Genomic DNA, 18,540 nt, shown 5'->3' with positions numbered 1-18,540 from the left:
GTCCTAGGGTTCTTTCTGTCTGTTGTTTTATTTTTTTAGTATAGTTTTCAGCACTTGTTATCATTGGTGGATTTGATTTTTGGTTTGGCTGTTCTTTCTTTCTTTCTTTTTTTTTAGATTAAAAAAATTTTTTTAATAATTATTTTTTGTTTTTTATTTTAATAACTTTTAAATCTTATTTTATTTAATCTTTTTCTTTCTTTCTTTTTTCTCCCTTTTATTCTGAGGCGTGTGGGTGACAGGCTCTTGGTGCTCCAGCCAGGCATCAGGCCTGTACCTCTGAGGTGGAAGAGCCGAGTTCACGACATTGGTCCACCAGAGACCTCCCAGCTCCACAGAATATAAAATGGTGAAAATCTCCCAGAGATCTCCATCTCAACACCAAGACCCAGCTTCACTCAAGGACCAGCAATGAACAGTGCTGGACACCCTATGCCCAACAAAGAGCAAGACAGGTCTACAGCCCCATCCATTAGCAGAGAGGCTTCCTAAAATCATAATAAGGCTACTAACATCCCCATACACACCACCAGACGTGTACCTGCCCACCAGAAAGACAAGATCCAGCCTCATCCACCAGAACAGAGGCACTAGTCCCCCCAACCAGGAAACCTGCTCAACCCACTGAACCAACCTCAGCCACTGGGGACAGCCACCAAAACCAGAGGGAACTATGAACCTGCAGCCTGCAAAAAGGAGACCCCAAACACAGTAAGATAAGCGAAATGAGAAGACAGAAAAACACACAGCAGATGAAGGAGCAAGATAAAAACACACAAGACCTAACAAATGAATAGGTAATAACCAGTCTACCTGACAAAGCAATCTTGAGAAAGAAAAACGGAGCTGGAGGAATCAGGCTCCTGGACTTCAGACTATACTACAAAGCTACAGTAATCAAGACAGTATCATACTGGCACAAAAACAGAAATATAGATCAATGGAACAGGATAGAAAGCCCAGAGATAAACCCATGCACGCATGGTCATCTTACTTTTGATAAAGAAGGCAAGAATAAACAATGGAGAAAAGACAGCTCTTCGATAAGTGGTGCTGGGAAAACTGGACAGCTACATGTAAAAGAATGAAATTAGAACACTCCCTAACACCATACACAAAAATAAAATCAAAATGGATTAAAGACCTAAATGTAAGGCCAGACACTATCAAACTCTTAGAGGAAAACATAGGCAGAACACTCTGACATAAATCACAGCATGATCCTTTGTGACCCACTTCCTAGAGAAATGGAAATAAAAACAAAAACAAGTAAATGGGACCTAATGAAACTTAAAAGCTTTTGCACATCAAAGGAAACCATAAACAAGATGAAAAGACAACCCTCAGAATGGGAGAAAATATTTGCCAATGAAGCAACTGACAAAGGATTTATCTCCAAAATTTATAAGCAGCTCAATATCAAAAAAACAAACAACCCAATCCAAAAATGGGCAGAAGACCTAAATAGACATTTCTCCAAAGAAGATATACAGATTGCCAACAAACACATGAAAGAATGCTCAACATAATTAATCATTAGAGAAATGCAATTCAAACCTACAATCCAATATCATCTCACACCGGTCAGAATGGCCATCATCAAAAAATCTACAAACAATAAGCTGGAGAAGGTGTGGAGAAAATGTAACCCTCATACACTGTTTGTGGGAATGTAAATTGATACAGTCACTGTGGAGAACAGTATGAAGGTTCCTTAAAAAACTAAAAATAGAACTACCATATGATGCAGAAATCCCACTACTGGGCATATACCCTGAGAAAACCATAATTCAAAAAGAGTCATGTACCACAATGTTCATTGCAGCTCTATTTACAATAGCCAGGACATGGAAGCAACTGAAGTGTCCATCAACAGATGAATGGATAAAGAAGATGTGGCACGTATATACAATGGAATATTACCCAGCCATAAAAAGAAACGAAATTGAGTTATCTGTAGTGAGGTGGATGGACCTAGAGTCTGTCGTACAGAGTGAAGCAAGGCAGAAGGAGAAAAATAAATACCGTATGCTAACACATATATATGGAATCTAAAAAACAAACAAAAAAAGGTCATGAAGAACCTAGGGGCAAGACGGGAATAAAGACACAGACCTACTAGAGAATGAACTTGAGGACACAGGGAGTGGGAAGGGTGCACTGGGACAAAGTGAGAGAGTGGCATAGACATATATACAGTACCAAACGTAAAATATATAACTAGTGGGAAGCAGCCTCATAGCACAGGGAGATCAGCTCAGTGCTTTGTGACCAGCTAGAAGGGTGGGATAGGGAGTGTGGGAGGGAGGGAGATGCAAGAGGGAAGAGATATGGGGATATATGTGTATGTATAACTGATTCACTTTGTTATAAAGCAGAACTAACACACCATTGTAAAGCAATTATACTCCAATAATCTTGTGAGGTATGGATATTGATTTATTATCTCCTGACAGGGGAATGAGATAATATTTCTGAAATTCAGTGTTACATCCTATAAGTTTGTGATTCAACCTTATCTAATTTCTTTTAAAACTAAGATTTTTCCACTTTCTTTATCTCTGCTGGAACATAGTGGATTTCTCAATTCCTTTTGTGCTCTTCTATTCATATAGATGAATGTCTATTTTTATTTTTTGTATAGGTTCTTCTAAGAACTTCCTCTCTTTGATTGCCTATGTGACATTTTCCTCCAGTCTTTGAACCTATTTGATCAATTATTTTTGTGAAAAGGAAGTTTCTTCTGTGAAACATAAGAAAGAGCTATATTTGAGCCCTTACTTTATGCCAGGTACAGCAATCAGTGTTTTGCATCTATACTCTCATTTCATCATTGTAGCAACCCTACAATGAAGTAAATACATTTTATATATAAGAAACAGAAACTCAGAGAGGTGAATAAATTTCCCATGGGTACATAACTAGTCAACACAGAGCTGTGGTCCAAACCCAGATGCGTCCAAAGACCATGCTCTATCAGTTCACTGTGGTGCTTCCGAAAGAGCTGGGCTGTGATGGTTGTCTTATCTTAAGCACAGATGTCTCAGTACTGTGCTCATTTTCTCATGAACAGTCTGAGACTGTCTTTTTCTGTATATGCACTGCTAAGAGTTCTCAGCATCTGCTCTTATCATATTTCTTTAAGATCTGAAGTTCAACACATATGTAACTTTTTGGTCCTTGTGGAACAGACAACACAACCTCTTTCTCTAAATTGTTCTCATTTCTACTAACCCCTTCTTTCATGCCACCCCTTTCACCTCCTCCTGAGATAACTTCCTGTGCTTGTCATCACCTCTGGTTTGACGTTCCTCTTTGACCACATCCTCTCTATTAATTATTTATGCTTTGTAATAATATCATCACAAATTTAGCAGCTTAGAACAAAACACATTTATTATCTCAGTTTCTATGAGTTAAGTCATCAGGCTCAGCTTCAGGGTCTCTCAGTGCTGCTATGAATGTGTTGACCAGGCTCCAGTCTCAACTAAGGCAAAACTGAGGAAGGAGCCACTTTCTACCTCAAGTGGTTGCTGGCAGCTTTCAGTTTCTTACAACTTATTGGAAGGAAAGCCTCAGTTTCTTGTTGACTGCTGGCCAGAGGTCCTCTTCAGTTGCTTATCACATGACCCTTGACATAGGTCATCTCACTACATGGCAGCTGTTTCTTCAAAGCCATCAAGGGAGAGGGAATGCCCTCTCAAGATGGTCATTACAATCTTGTGTTCTGTAATCACATACATGTAATCAGGTACATCCCATCACCTTTGCTGTATTCTGTTGGTTAGAAGCAAGTCACAGGTTCTGCCTGCACTCAAGGGAAGAGGATCACGTGAAGGTATGAACACCAGGAGGTAGGCATCCTGGGACCACTCTAATGTCTGTCTGTCTCCTCCTCCTACCTATCAACACTTCCTGCTTTGCTATCTAGGCCATGACTGTTCTTCTACCTCACTTGATCTCCAGGCCATTGATCTCTTTTCTTGGTCCTGATATACATCTCTTCTAGTTTTCACGCCTCCCACTGTCCTCCTTAGATTAGATTCCTTGCTTCCATATTTCAATTACTGTCCTGCTAATATCCTAACTCTCTTGATCCTTCGCCTGTTGGCTGCATTTACCTGGAAAGCCTCCAACTCCAGATAAACCCAATGATTCTTCCCCCCTGAGTCTAAACTCAAATGGCACTACTGTAAATTCATGCTCACACATTTCACTTGGCTCTCCACAGTGTTCAGCAATCTTACCGTGTTTTTCAACTCAGCTTGCTTTCCTACTTACCACAAAAGCTGTTCTAAACTTTCTTCACTCTCCTTAAAATTTCAAGGCCCTCCTCCTCTACCTCTTTATAATCAGCATATGAACTTACTCCCAGTGTTATACACATGAAAAGAGAAACCATCATGTGGGATATCCCTCAACCTCCACCAAATTTACAAATCTTCCTGCATCTGCATCCATCCTTTCCTTTCTCCCACACTGTCACCAGACAAAACATCTGACTCCTATAAAATGTCATATCCTCCGCCTGAATTTCATCCCTCTTTTATTTAACCTGTAGTTTCAACGTCTTCATCTTTACCAGCTCCTTCTTATTAATATTCAAGTATGTAAATATTTAAGCTATTCCTTAGTCCCGTGTTCCCCTATGTAGTCATGTGCTTATTTTTCTCCTCATCTTTACAGACTGACTTCTTGACAGAGTTGTGCACACTAGCTGTCACTTTGACCTTACTTTCCACTGGCTTCTCAACCTGTTCCATTCTGGCTTCCAACTCCAGTTCTCCTCAGGGGTTCTGCTCATCTCACCAGTGGTCTCCTAGTTACTATATCCGAATAATTCTTTTCTATCTTCAGCAACATTTAATAGAGTTGACCATTCTTTTCTTAAAATATTCTTTTCCCAGGGTACCCTCCTACACTGCTGGTGGGAATGTAAATTGGTGAAGCCACTCTGGAAAACAGTATGGAGGCTCATTAACAAACTAAAAATAGAATTGCTATATAATCCAGCAATCCCACTCCTGTGCATATATCTGGAGAAAACTCTAATTCAAAAAGATACATGCACCCCAATGTTCATAGCAGCATTCTTTTTACAATAGCCAAGACATGGAAGCAACCTAAATGTTCATCAACAGATGAATGGATAAAGAAGATGTGGTATATATACACAATATATGTGGAATATCACTCAGCCATAAAAAGGAAAAATATAATGCCATTTGCAGCAACATGGATGGACCTAGAGATTATCATATAAGTGAAGTAAGTCTGACAGAGAAAGACAAATGTCATATGATATCACTTATATGTGAAATCTAAAACATGATATAAATGAACTTATTTACAAGATAGAAACAGACTCACAGACATAGAGAACAGACTTATGGTTACTGAAGGGGAAAGCATGTGGGGGAGGGATAAATTAGGAATTTGGGATTAGCAGATACAAACTACTATTTATAAGATAGATAAACAACAAGGTTCTACTGTATAGCACAGGGAACTATATTCAGTATCTTGTAATAACTATAATGGAAAAGAATACAAAAAATATATTTATGTATGCATAACCTAATCTTTGCTGTACACCTGAAAATAACACAATGTTGTAAATCAACTATACTTCAATAAAAAATACTTTTTTCCCTTTTTTCATGTGAAGACACATCCCAGGTTCCCATTTTCCTTGCTGTTTCTTCTGTTTTTTCATTGAAGTATAGTTGATTTACAATGTTGTGTTAATTACTGCTTTACAGCAAAGTGATTCAGTTACACACATATATATATACATTCTTTTTAATATTCTTTTCCATTATGGTTTGTCAAAGGATATTGAATATAGTTACCTGTCCTATACAGTAGAACCAGGTTATTTATCCATTCTATATATAAAAGTTTCTTGCTGTTTCTTCTTAATCTTTTTAGCTAGATTCTCCTTCTCTAATAAACCATTATGTGTTATCATTCCTCCAAATTCTGTCCAAGGTCCTCCTTTCTCTTCATTTACACTGTCCCTTCTCTAGGCAATGTCCTCTACTTCTATGTGGCTTTAACAGAAATTAAAATAATTCCAAATTTATATATGCGGACTAGAATCTCATGGAGCTCCAGAATCATATATCTACCTTTTTGATGTTTCTACTTTAATATTTCATGAGCATTTCAAATTCTACTTCTTTAAATCTTATGTCACAATCTTTTTTCCATAAACCTTCTCTGCTTTCCATGTTCTGTACCTAAATAAATGGCACTTTTACTTATTGATGACTTGCTCAAGTTAGAAAGTGAGTTATCCTTGATCCTCCTTTTTCCTCACTCCATAGTTTTAATCAGTTTGCAAACCCTGTGCTTTCTAAATCTTAATTAACTAATCTCTATTCTATGTCCACCAATACGACCTTAGTCTATGTCACAATTATTCCTCACCTGGACTGTTGCATCAACCTCCTATCTTATCTTTCAGTCTTCATATTTACCCCTTCCAACCCACCCTCCACACGGTAACTAGAACAATCTTTTAAATATGCAAATAGCATAAATTGATCCCTTGCTTTAAAGACTTTTAATAGTTTCTTAAATTGTCCATATGATGAATCAAATTTCTTAGTATGGCCAGTAAGAAGGTAAGCTCCATGAGGGCAGAGACCTTATGTCTTGTCCACAGCTGCATCTCCAATGCCTACATAGCACACTACCTGGTACATAGTGCTCAATAAATATTGGATGAATGAATAATAACCATAAAATCCTATGTAATCTGTGATGTCTACTTTTATCAGTTAGTTTTTGCTGTGTAACAAGTTATCTCAAAATGTAGCTGCTTACAACAATTATTTACTTATAATTCTGTAGGTCTGCTAGGCATTTCTCAAATGGACTGTTCTGATAGATTGCTGAGGTCATCTGGCAGCTTTGCTGGGCCTAGTTAGTCTGGGACAGCTTCACTTATATGTCCAACCATTGCAGGCTGGTTGGTCTCAGGGGGCTCAGCTGGGACAGCACATTTCTGCTCCACGTGGTCTCATCCTCCAGTAGGCTAGCCCAGGCTTGGCCCAAGTGGTGGTCTCAGGGTTCAAAAGAGCAACATGAGAGCAAAACCCAGCACATAGGCACTTTGCAGGGCTTTGCTAATAGTGTCCAATTTGAGACTGTTCAATTGTCCAAAGCAAATCACATGGTCAAGCTGAGAGTGAGTACCCAGAGGCACAAACAAACTGAGGGTCATTCTTACAACAATCTACTGTAGCACCTCTGCAGCTTCACCTTGACAAATCCACCCCTTCCTCTTTCTATACCAGTCATATTGAGCAATTTCAGTTCCTTGAATGGGTTGTGCACAATTATCCACTTGTCTAGAGGCTGTCCTCCTCTTCTACCTCTGGATTACCTAGCCTCTTTTTTCAAGAAAATATTAAGATATTTGTCCAACTGTATGTCACAGAGAACAAAAGTAACAGTAATTTAAACAAAATTGAATTTTATTTCTAAGTTGGTATGGCTGCTATGCTGTGAATATCATCAGAGGCCCATACTCCTTTCTTCTTACTCTCCTATCCCCATAGTTTGTTTTACTCACATTCTCCAAGATGTCTTATCATCATGATCATATTCCCCCAGCAGAAAGTGATTAAAAATGAGGTCATGTACTTTCCCTCTAAGGGTACAAACCCCTTCACATTGTTCTATTCATATTGCATTTGCCAGAAATTAGTCATCTTACTTCATTTAGCTGTGAAGAAAGCAAGGAGTCTTCATTCTGAGTCTCTATGTATCCAGGTAAAGTTCTATTACATGGAATAAGGAGAAAATAAATATTGGAAGACAACTGCCATTTGGTCTTAGTTTAATATAGCTTTCTCCAGAGAACCTTTCCTAAAACCCCAGTTGATATTAATTCTCCCCCATGGGATACCATAGTATTACGCATTTCTTCATAAAACTCATTATTTTTGGTTATTATTGGTTGAATAGCAGTGATGTTTGTTAGAGCATAAGTAGACTAGAGATAATATTCTTCTTAATCATACCATTAGTTCCTCAGGAGCTAGCATAGTGCTTCACGCATTGTAGGCAATTGATGCATTTTGGTTATAGAATAATTGTGACCTGGGCCAAACCAATTACAAATGGGTCCAGGAGAAAGGAAAGTTGGTTGCTTTTATAACTTTATTGTCCACATTAATTTTCTGAAATTGTAATGTACTGAAAATAACATTAAAATGCAAACCAAAAAAGAATCAAGATTTGGTTAATAGCAAGTACGAAGCTGTTGCAAATAATTAGTACAACATCCTCATTAGCTGAAATTAAAAGTAGTTTTTGGTGGGACAGAATAGAGAGGTTTTGACTGCATATTCAGCAAAACAAAACAAAACAAAAAACATTATCAAACAATTTTCATAAGAATATGTGAAGTAGAGATAACCTCTAAATTGCAGAGTAAATCTGTATAAATCCAATTTCTTTTGGAAAGCAATTTCATAATTAATGAATTTCTTTTGGAAGCAATTTCATAACATAATAGATCTTCTTATCCACAGAAAATAAAAGCAAATTCTTAACATTGTAGATGTTCTCAATAAAGTGATTATTGTACCACTCATTCTGTTATAAATTTATTCAAGAACTAAAAATGCTTTTGGAAATTTTCTTTCCTTTTTTAAAAAATGTCTTCTTATTTGAAGAACTAAGAGATATGAATCCATGTATATTTCTTCCTTTTTGTTATACCTACAAAGTGTTAGTATAATAATGATAAACTACTTTAAAAATATATGAACAGAAAGAGAGCAATATTTTGGATCCCGTGATAAAGAGCCAGAGAAGAGAGAACATAAAAATATAGTTTGTAAAAAAAATTTAGTTTTTTGAAGTATAGTTGATTTACAATGTTGTGTTAACTTCTGCTGTACAGTAAAATGACTCAGTTATACATATATATATACATTCTTTTTCATATTCTTTTCCATTACAGTTTATCACAGCATATTGAATATAGTTCCCTGTGCTATACAGTAGGACCTTGTTGTTTATCTCTCCTATATATACTAGTTTCCATCTGCTAATCTCAAACTCCCAATCCTTACCTCCTCCACTCCTACTCCCCTTGGCAACCACAAGTCTGTTCTCTATGTCTGTGAGTCTGTTTCTGTTGCATAAATAGGTTCACTTGTGTCATATTTTAGATATCATATGGTATTTGTCTTTCTCCTTCTGACTTACTTTGCTTAGTATGATAATCTCTAAGTCCAACCATGTTGCTGCAAATGACATTGTTTCATTATTTTTTATGGCTGAGTAATATTCCATTGTATGTATATACCACATCTTCTTTATTCATTCATCTGTCAATGGACATTTAGGTTGTTTCCATGTCTTGGTTATTGTAAATAATGCTGCTATGAACATAGGGCTACATGTATCTTTTCGAATTATAGTTTTGTCTGGGTATATGCCCAGGAGTGGGATTGCTGGATAACATGGCAACTCTATTTTTAGTTTTTTGAGGAACCTCCAAACTGTTTCCCATAGTGGCTGCACCAATTTACCTTCCCACCAACAACATAGGAGGGTTCCCTTTTCTCCACACTCCAGCAAAAAATACAGTTTTTAAAGTAAGTTGTGAAACTGCAGCAGTTTCCTATTGCCTGATGCCTTGCTGTTCAGTTGGCTCTAGTGTGTCCATGTGTAACATCGTCTGCTTGACAGGGTCCCTATAACTCCAAGGACAGGACTTCCTGTAAAGCAGGGAGGTAGATTGAGGGTGTGGAAGGTAGGTTACAACCCCCTAGAATGTTAACATGCTTTCTGCTAATCCTTTCTCAAACAGATTGGTCTGAACTTAGTAACTGGATAACCTCTTCAGGGCCAACTGTGGCATTTTCTGTTTCTGGGTTGGTCTGGAGGACAAGACAGGGCCCTTCTCATAGACTCTGACCACAAGGTGGTTCTGCTGTCAGTGTGAGTGTATCTCACCCAGAGAAGCACAAGGCTCCTAGCAAGTGGCTTGGTTAGGTCTTTTGGCCCCTCTTCTCCTAGTGACTAGGAAATTGTTTCTAAAACCAGTGATGCTATGAATTAAGAAAACAAAAACAAAAACATAAGAACCTTGAGCACTCCAACTAAGTCAAAGGAATGATTTCTAGGAATTCTGTCTTCTTAAATTTTATGAACACTTTCATAAGAAAATGGTACCACAGTGGATGTATATTTCTTATATTTTCTTCATTTATTTGCATACAGATATTTACATCTAGATAACAATATCCATGAATAGAAATCCATTGAAGTGAGATGAACTTGACATTTTCACATAATGAAAGATGTTCCAGGCTGCTAATATTTTCTTAACTGATACCACCTCACACTTGCTGTGTAGATGGAGGTTGATGTCTATGTACAGAACAAAAATAAAATGGAAGTGATTTATTCTTAAAACATATTGTCAGGTAAAGCTCAGTAGCTGTTGTCTAATAAAGAACCACATGGGAAAATATGCATTTTACTTTTGCTTTGTTACTAAAATAATATCCACTGGCAAAATCAGATTTTCATGTCTAGTCTAATGTCCTACTGATAGTACAATATATGTTAGAGGGAAAAATATTGATTCATATATTTAGAGAAATAGTGCACGTTGATTCCCTGATAATAGTTCCTTATGGAGCTGGAGGAAAACTATGAAAATCAGAAGAATTTAACTTTCATTCATCAATATATGGCAGTTATGTAAGGTTTTATATTGTTATCTAAACCAGCAGAGCGAATGTTAAGAGGAATAAAGAGGAAAGTCTTCAAGGTAGTGAAAAAGTTGGGTTTGTAATCACATTACAAACATATAGAATGATTTTTAATGGATACCCACTTGAAAAGAACCTTAAAAAACAACAACAGAGAAAAGGCTTGCTCAGTCCCAAGTTGGGCAAATAACATTACTCTGAATGAGAGAAGTAAATGGATGGATAAAACCTTTCTGACTATTTTCTCAAATGCTTTGTGTTATGAAACCCCCTGTGTGCTTTTTCTTGAAATGAGGTCCTCCTTAATTTAAACCCAGGGACTTTTTATGGGAAATTTAATAAACAAGTGCTTTCCTGGCCAAAAAGAATTCTATGCTATGCAAATGATGAAGAGAACCATGACAAGATGCTGAGTCCTGCTGGGCCAGGTTTAATTCCATTCCCTGGATAGTTGGTCCACACACAGAACACTCTGGAAGTCAATGAGAGGAAAGTAGTGTGCCACCCAGAGCAGAGAAAATTGAAATATGCTGAATTAATGTTCTGAATCATAAAAGTCACTCAAAATTATTTCAACAGGGTGCCAACCAGGGTCTGGTTTTATAATTTTTATAGAAACCTTATTTTTTCCTTCTGAGAGGACATTTTGGTTTTCTCAGAAAGAATGATGGTACTGCTTTACACCCCCAGAATACAATATGAATAAGCTTATTTCAAAAATCATTCTTGGGCTTCCCTGGTGGCGCAGTGGTTGAGAGTCCGCCTGCCGATGCAGGAGACGCGGGTTCGTGCCCTGGTCCGGGAAGATCCCACGTGCCGCGGAGCAACTAAGCCCGTGAGCCATGGCCGCTAGGCCTGCGCGTCCGGAGCCTGTGCTCCGCAACGGGAGAGGCCACACAGTGAGAGGCCCGCATACCGCAAAAAAAAAAAAAAAAAAAAAAAAAAAAAAAAAAAAAAAAAATCATTCTTAAGTTTTTTTTCTGATTATGAGAGAAATACATGCTCAATGTAGAAATGTGGAGAATATGTAAAGCCACAAAGGCAACAGAAATCACAATAATTTCACTCCATCCTACACCCCAAGATAAAAATTGATAACCTTTTGGTATCTATTTTAAAATTGTATTGCTTTGAAGCTAATAAAGCTAATCTTTTAGTGTGGAAACATTTGAGAATATTCTATCTGAATGATGGGTATGTATAACTTTTAAATAGCAAAATTAATTTTTTAAACAGAACTTTTAAAACCTATAAAAACAAGCTGGTAAATAGTCACCTTGGAAAACTAGACATTTCCTGTACTGATGCTTCTTTTGCTCACAGAATTTAAAAGTCACTTTCTTGGAATTTCCCTTAGAACCAGTTTATGAAGCACAAGAAAAAATCATCTTGTAATTTCATAACCTAAATTCTTCTTTCAAAATAGGTCATTTAATCCTATTTTTTCATATGTTTTTTGTTTTATTTTTCAGTCTTTTTTATCTGGAGAAGCAACGCAGAGCTACTTATGGATCAGTGGTGGGAAACAAACGTCTTTGAGTAAACTACTGTGGTTTTTATTAGTGTATTTAAGGTAGGTTCAACCTCAAATATTTCTTCTACTGTGAAGTGACACCTTGCATACCAAAATTTCATATTAGTCATTGGTTTCAAACTGTGCAATATGTCTGTTCCTGTCACATTTGTTAAAGAGCAAATCAACTGCCACAACCCTGACAAATTTAAAATTGACTTTTCAATGCTATATTGATGGAGGCAAACGTTTCTCTTTTCGTCTTTAAAGATTAGTCTTTTCAAGCACAGAAGTTGCAAGACTTCTTGAAAGGACTGAGGACACAGGGGACTGCATTAGCATTCTTAGTTAAAAACGATGAATGGTATATAGCTGTGGCTGTGAAGTAAAAACTTGATGTGTGCAGGCAATTTGTAGAATGTCTCTATTTATAATCACACCATATACTAAGTGACAAATGGAGGTAGTGGTTGAGTGGTGGGGAGTTTTCATCTCCAGCGTCTTCTAATTGAGGAGATAAGAATGAGAGACACAAAAGACACTTAAAAGGACACTGAAATTAGGAGCCATGGGTAAATTCATCACTCAACACTTCTGACTCCCGCCATCTTGAAATTCACCTTCTTGGGTGTCTTATGGCTTCTCAACATTGTAATTTTTTTTCTTACTTCTCTTACGACATCCACACAGATTTTATTCTATGGATCAAAATTCTCTACTGGTTTTCATGAGGAGTGTTAACTAACTAGTTATGTCCTTACCTCATGAAAGGCATTGTTACCTGTTGTTCCTCTCTGTATTCAGTGGGGTGTGGCAGCACAAAGAACAGAGTTGTTAAACAGCAGAAGACTAAGGATTGATATTCCTACCTTGTTACTTGCTAACCTATCTGGCAGTGAGGAAACGACTGCCTTCCCTAAGAAAATTACCTCAACGACTCCACAGTTATAGATAGAGAGAGATTTTCACTTTGAGAACAGTAGGTAGATTTGGCTAAAACCCACCATCCCCTGATCCCACCACCACCTATATCACCATGAATGACTCAGGGATACAGGTGAAAACATGACACCTTTGTTGTCTGTAATTCCACTGAAAGAGGAACAACATACAGGTTGGGATTGGGGAAGGGTGAAAAGTGGAAAACAAACAAACACACCCAGAGAATAGCATGAACTGAGATGGTTAGGCTTATAAAATGTTGACTCTCTCGGTCTATCTGGCTGTGTCCTATCTGAGCTCCCATCCGGCCACTTTGTGGTGGGCATGTTCTATACCAGTTATCCGGAGTCTCCATCATCCTTGAAGAATAAGATGAAGCCAGTGAGGCCCAAAGGAATACAAGTTCTTACTTCTGTGGGCCAAAAGCCAGAGTTCTGGGTTCTTATCTGGGGTCCTGCTTCTTTTCCAGTTGCTTAACTCTGGCAGTGCCCTTACCCATCAAGGGAGATAGGCCAACCCATGGCCTCATCTGGTCTTCAGTATCAGTATCTGGTTTTTCATATCTAGCTCTATCTAAACAAAACGTGATAACTTTGTAAGAGCAAAAATATTGGGGGGGGGGCTGCCTCATTACTGTGACTATGAGAAAGTAACATTTGAATTTACTGAGCTGTTGGCCACTCATCTGTAAAACAAAGATAACAAGACCAGTTTTTCAAACTGATTGTCAGGATTACATGAACTATGCAAACAAAAATTCTGTATAGTGATGTATCATACTAATTTAAATCTCTATTATCCCTTCAATAAATTCTTTCCTTACTACCCACTGGTGGACCTAACCAAGGTTTTAGTTTTGTAAATTTTTATATGTCTATGGCTTGTCTTTGGAACTGGTTTGCCAGTATCTTGAAGACAGGAATATATTTTGTAACCCCGTACTGTATATCACATACCATAAACACTTGGTACACAGCTGTCCATTGATTTTCTCTGTTTAACCTTGCCATTGCTGTTAAGAAAGGGTCTGTCCCTCTAATTTATTACCCCTGCTAGTTTAACTCCACTGTGGCATCTGGAAAAACGATAATCAGCTGCAGTTTTTTTCCTCTCTTGACTGTATGACTCAATACTGTGTTGTCCTCATTCCCACATGACTCAAAGGGAAAGATGGAAATGAGTCTCACCTAAGACAACATAAAAGCAAAGATAATACAATAAATTAAGACTTTGGCTAGACCTAAAAAGGAGAAGTGGTGATTCTGAGAAACATAAATGTTCAGTCTTTTGCAATTTGTTCCAACTACCCCCTCAACCCTATCACTCCTTTTTTTTTTTTCCTTCCAGAGGCTATTTTCTGAATGAAATGGTGGTGGTACCAGGATGGTCTTGGTGAGTGATGGCTGTGGAGCTTGTTTTGATAACGTCAGTACTCTGTGTGTGTTTTCTGGACTATCTTTTGGAAATTATGATGCTGTTAGCCAAGAATCTCCTTGCAACGCAAGAATGTCATGTGCAAAGTAGGTCATCTTGTTTAAATTAGCAATACCCTGACAAAACTAAATTATTTTATGAACAAAATTATTTCAAAACATGAGTTAATTTACACTTAACTCATTCGAAAGATGTATCCTTAAACTTCTTTGTTAAATGAACCAAAAATCATCTATCAATTTAAAATGGGAAAGGATACTAACACTCATGTGCTTTACAAGGCCAAGTCTTAATTGTTTTCTTTTCCACAGGGTTCTTTAATATGCAAAGAGAAAATTCAATCTTGTAGTCATAAGTCACATTCTAAAGAAGCCATTTTATTTAATTACATTTAATTTTGCTCGTTTGAACGTTTTTATATTTAATCTACAAAATACCAACAACTGCTGCTTTTCTTTTGCTGCTTTCTAAGGATAATGGCCTTTTACAATAAGTTTTAGCATGATTTGGTGCTTCCTTCTTTTGTGCTGTCAGTTTTCCCACCATGATTGTTCTTTTTACATTGTTTTGCAGTTTTTTGGTTCTTATTTTCTTCCCTCTCCTAATGAAGGGGAGTGACCATATTTTAGTGCTTTTGTATACTCAGTGGCTGGTATAGTCCCTCTCTCTTTTGACCTGAAATTTTCTCTACAAGCTAGAGAAAAGGGAAATAGTGCCAGCCTCCTTCAATGCCACAACTTGAGGCGAGAGGTTCAGGGTATGAATAAGACCCAGCTATAATATGGGCAGAGTGTAGCTAAGAATTTGGAAGAAGGAGCTGTGGAAATCCTAACTCAGGACTTGAAAGCAGTCATCCTTCCTTCCCACGATGAGGCCCTCAGAGAGCTCATGGGGAAAGAGTTCAAAGGACCACAGAGTCCTTCAGGTTTGGGGTGAGGATGGAGGGGTAGAAAACATCTGAATAATAGTACGGCTTCCAATAGTCCTAACCCCTCAGAAGTCAACACCATCGCAAACCGTCAGAAGTACGCTGACATCCTCCTCAAGTCAGCCAGGTTTGATTGGGCCAAGGTGGATTGGAAGAGGCAGATGAGGGGAAGGATGGAAAGATTAATACACCTAACCCAGGCTGGGCCACTTCAATTCTCTGTCACAGGAGTTTGACCCCTGGATTCATAGGCAGCGTGTTAGTTTCTGCAGTGGCTGAAAGTGAGATGATGTAAACCAGGAAGCTCAGGGCAGCCATCTTTGCCTACTGAGAAGTAGGGGCAGCTAGGAGGCACAGAGGAAATAATAACGCATGTGTAAAGAGAGATGAGAGACTGAGAGAACAAATACTTTCTTGGCTTCTGAAAGCTTTCCAGTTACTAGTTTCAGCCCTTTAAGAGACCCCATTACCCTTGGCTTCCATAAGATATGTCTGTCTTATTTCAATACATTGTCTCTTTCAGATGAAGCTATTTTGTGTTAGTGTCTTGACTAAAAAAGGGGGAGAATTCAAGGCCCCACAACTACCTCTGCAGAACTAAAGGACAGGGGGCTAATCCTTCCTTCTAGTGCATGTTTTCTTTTGGTTATTTATCCTGCATTCCTTTAGCGTTCCTATAGTCAATTCAGAGCATGCTATTTTTACATTTATTGTTTCTATAACTGTTTTCAAATTATGTTCTATTGCATTAGTGTTTTTTTTTAGAGCACTGCATGTCTAGGACATGATTCAAGTTCTTAGAGTGCTTTACAAGCTCATTAACTACCCCAGGGGGCCAAAGTCTACTGGTATGTTATTCTGAGGTCCCCTGTTATCTATAGGAAGCTCAGGCTTGTAAATGGTGAAGCAGAAATGAGTTTGAAATCTTGTCCCAAACTTGCCTCTTTCCCTAGAAAGACCAGAAGTTAGGGACAGTCCTTGCCAGGACTGAATTCCAAGTTTGTCTCTCTGTGAATTGAACAAAAAAAAGTAATAAATGATTACTTTTTTATAAGGATAAGTGAAAATAATCAAACTCTAGGAATTAGTGTTGGGATGGCTTATTTAAGATTTTTTTTCTTTCAATGATCTGGAAGAGAAATAAATGAATGATGAGATCTCCAAGTTTGCAGGTGACACAAAATTCTTTCAGAGAAGAAATGGTAAGTTACAACATTGTAAAACTCAGGTCTATAAGTTGTAGCATGGTAATACCTTTGGGAAAAAATATCTTGCACAATTTGGAGGCTCTGAGCTCTCAGTTACAACTCAGCAGAGAGATCTGGAAATGTTTTGTCCCGAATGGAATTTGGCACTCTTCTAAATTAGGATTCAAATTTGCTTATTTTTTTCTGTTTGTGGCTAATGGTGCATTTTTATTCTATGCCAGACAGTGTGCTCAATGCCTTAAATACATAATCCCATTTAATTCATGAAACTGTCCAGTGAATCAGGTGCAACTGTTCCCATTTTATTCAGAAAGGCAATTCACTTGTGTGAGTTCCTACAGCTCATATGTGCTGGGATACATGAAGAGTTAAAGCTAATGAATGAAACTACATTCATCTCTTCATCATTCAGTAAATTTGAGTGCTCACTATGTAGTAGACATAGTCTAGAGGCTTGAAGTACACTAATGAACAAAACAAAACAGAAAAGATCCCTGTCCTTATGTAGCTTATATCGTAATGAGAGGAGACAGAAAGCCAACAATACTGCATTAAAATAATAAATTATATAGCATATTAGAAGGTGATAAGTGCTATGGAAAAAGAAAGAAAAAATTGGGAGTTTGGGATTGATTTATACACATTACTATATTAAAAAAAAATAACCAGGGGCTTCCCTCGTGGCACAGTCATTAAGAATCTGCCTGCCAATGCAGGGCACATGGGTTCGAGCCCAGGTCTGGGAAGATCCCACATGTGGCGGAGCAAATAAGCCCGTGCTCCACAACTACCGAGCCTGCGCTCTAGAGCCCACGAGCCACAATTACTGAGCCTGTGTGGCACAACTACTGAAGCTCGCACACCTAGAGCCCGTGCTCCACTACAAGAGAAGCCACCGCAATGAGAAGCCTGCTCACCGCAACAAAGAGTAGCCCCCAGTCACCACAACGAGAGAAAGCCCGCACATAGTAATGAAGACCCAACACAGCCAAAAATAAATAAATTAATTTTAAAAAATGAAATAAAATAGATAACCAACAAGGACATACTGTATAGCACAGGGAACTCTACTCAATACTCTGTAATAATCTAAATGGGAAAAGAATTTGAAAAAGAACAGTATATGTATATGTATAACTAAATCACTTTTCTGTACACCTGAAACTAACACAATATTGTAAATCAACTATAGTCCAATATAAAATAAAAATTAAAAAAAAAAGAAAAACATATAGCCAGTAAAGAGGAGCAAGAGTGTGAGGGTGGGGGGAAACTGAATAGCAATTAAATTGGGTGGTAAGAGTAGGTCTCGACAAGAAAGTAACATTTGCTCAAAGATTTACAGAAGGGGGGGTTGCCTGTGTAGATGCCTTGGGGAACAGCAATTCAGGCATAAGTAAAAATAGTGCCAAGGCTATAAGTCAAGAAATGCTTTATGTTTTCAAGGAAAAGCAAAGATGTCACTGAGGCTGGGCCGGAATGAAGCCGGAGAGGTAGGGGATGGGTAGATGCAGATCATGGTGCTTCCTTAAGGTCATTGTAAGACTTTCTGGTTATAATTTTAGTAAAATGGAGAGGTCACCCCAAAGCCTGACAACAGTGTTTCTCTGTGTCAACCATTTTTTTCTAATATTCTGGTGATATAAGCAGAGAGAGAAGACCAGGTTAAAAGAAAGACTATGACAGAGAGCAATAGAAATCCTCCCTCCCATATTCACCCACCCCTATGCCTCTACCTTAGAAATATTCTTTTTTTCTCACAGTTTCAAC

General features: G+C 37.8%; 1 long non-coding RNA gene across 1 annotated transcript in view; it reads left to right on the top strand.

The window, feature by feature from the left end:
* LOC131758312 (uncharacterized) overlaps positions 1-14,593 on the top strand; it is a 41,637-nt gene extending 27,044 nt beyond the window's left edge. The window contains exons 5-6 of the long non-coding RNA XR_010840987.1: positions 12,218-12,318; positions 14,548-14,593. This is a non-coding gene — a long non-coding RNA (uncharacterized lncRNA). The remainder of the gene's footprint in view (positions 1-12,217; positions 12,319-14,547) is intronic.
* Positions 14,594-18,540: the final 3,947 nt, after the last annotated feature.

Source organism: Kogia breviceps, chromosome 6 (assembly GCF_026419965.1).
Source record: "Kogia breviceps isolate mKogBre1 chromosome 6, mKogBre1 haplotype 1, whole genome shotgun sequence".
Taxonomy (NCBI): Eukaryota; Metazoa; Chordata; class Mammalia; order Artiodactyla; family Physeteridae; genus Kogia; species Kogia breviceps.
Note: the sequence above shows the minus strand (reverse complement) of the source record. Positions and strands in the feature narration are given on the sequence as shown.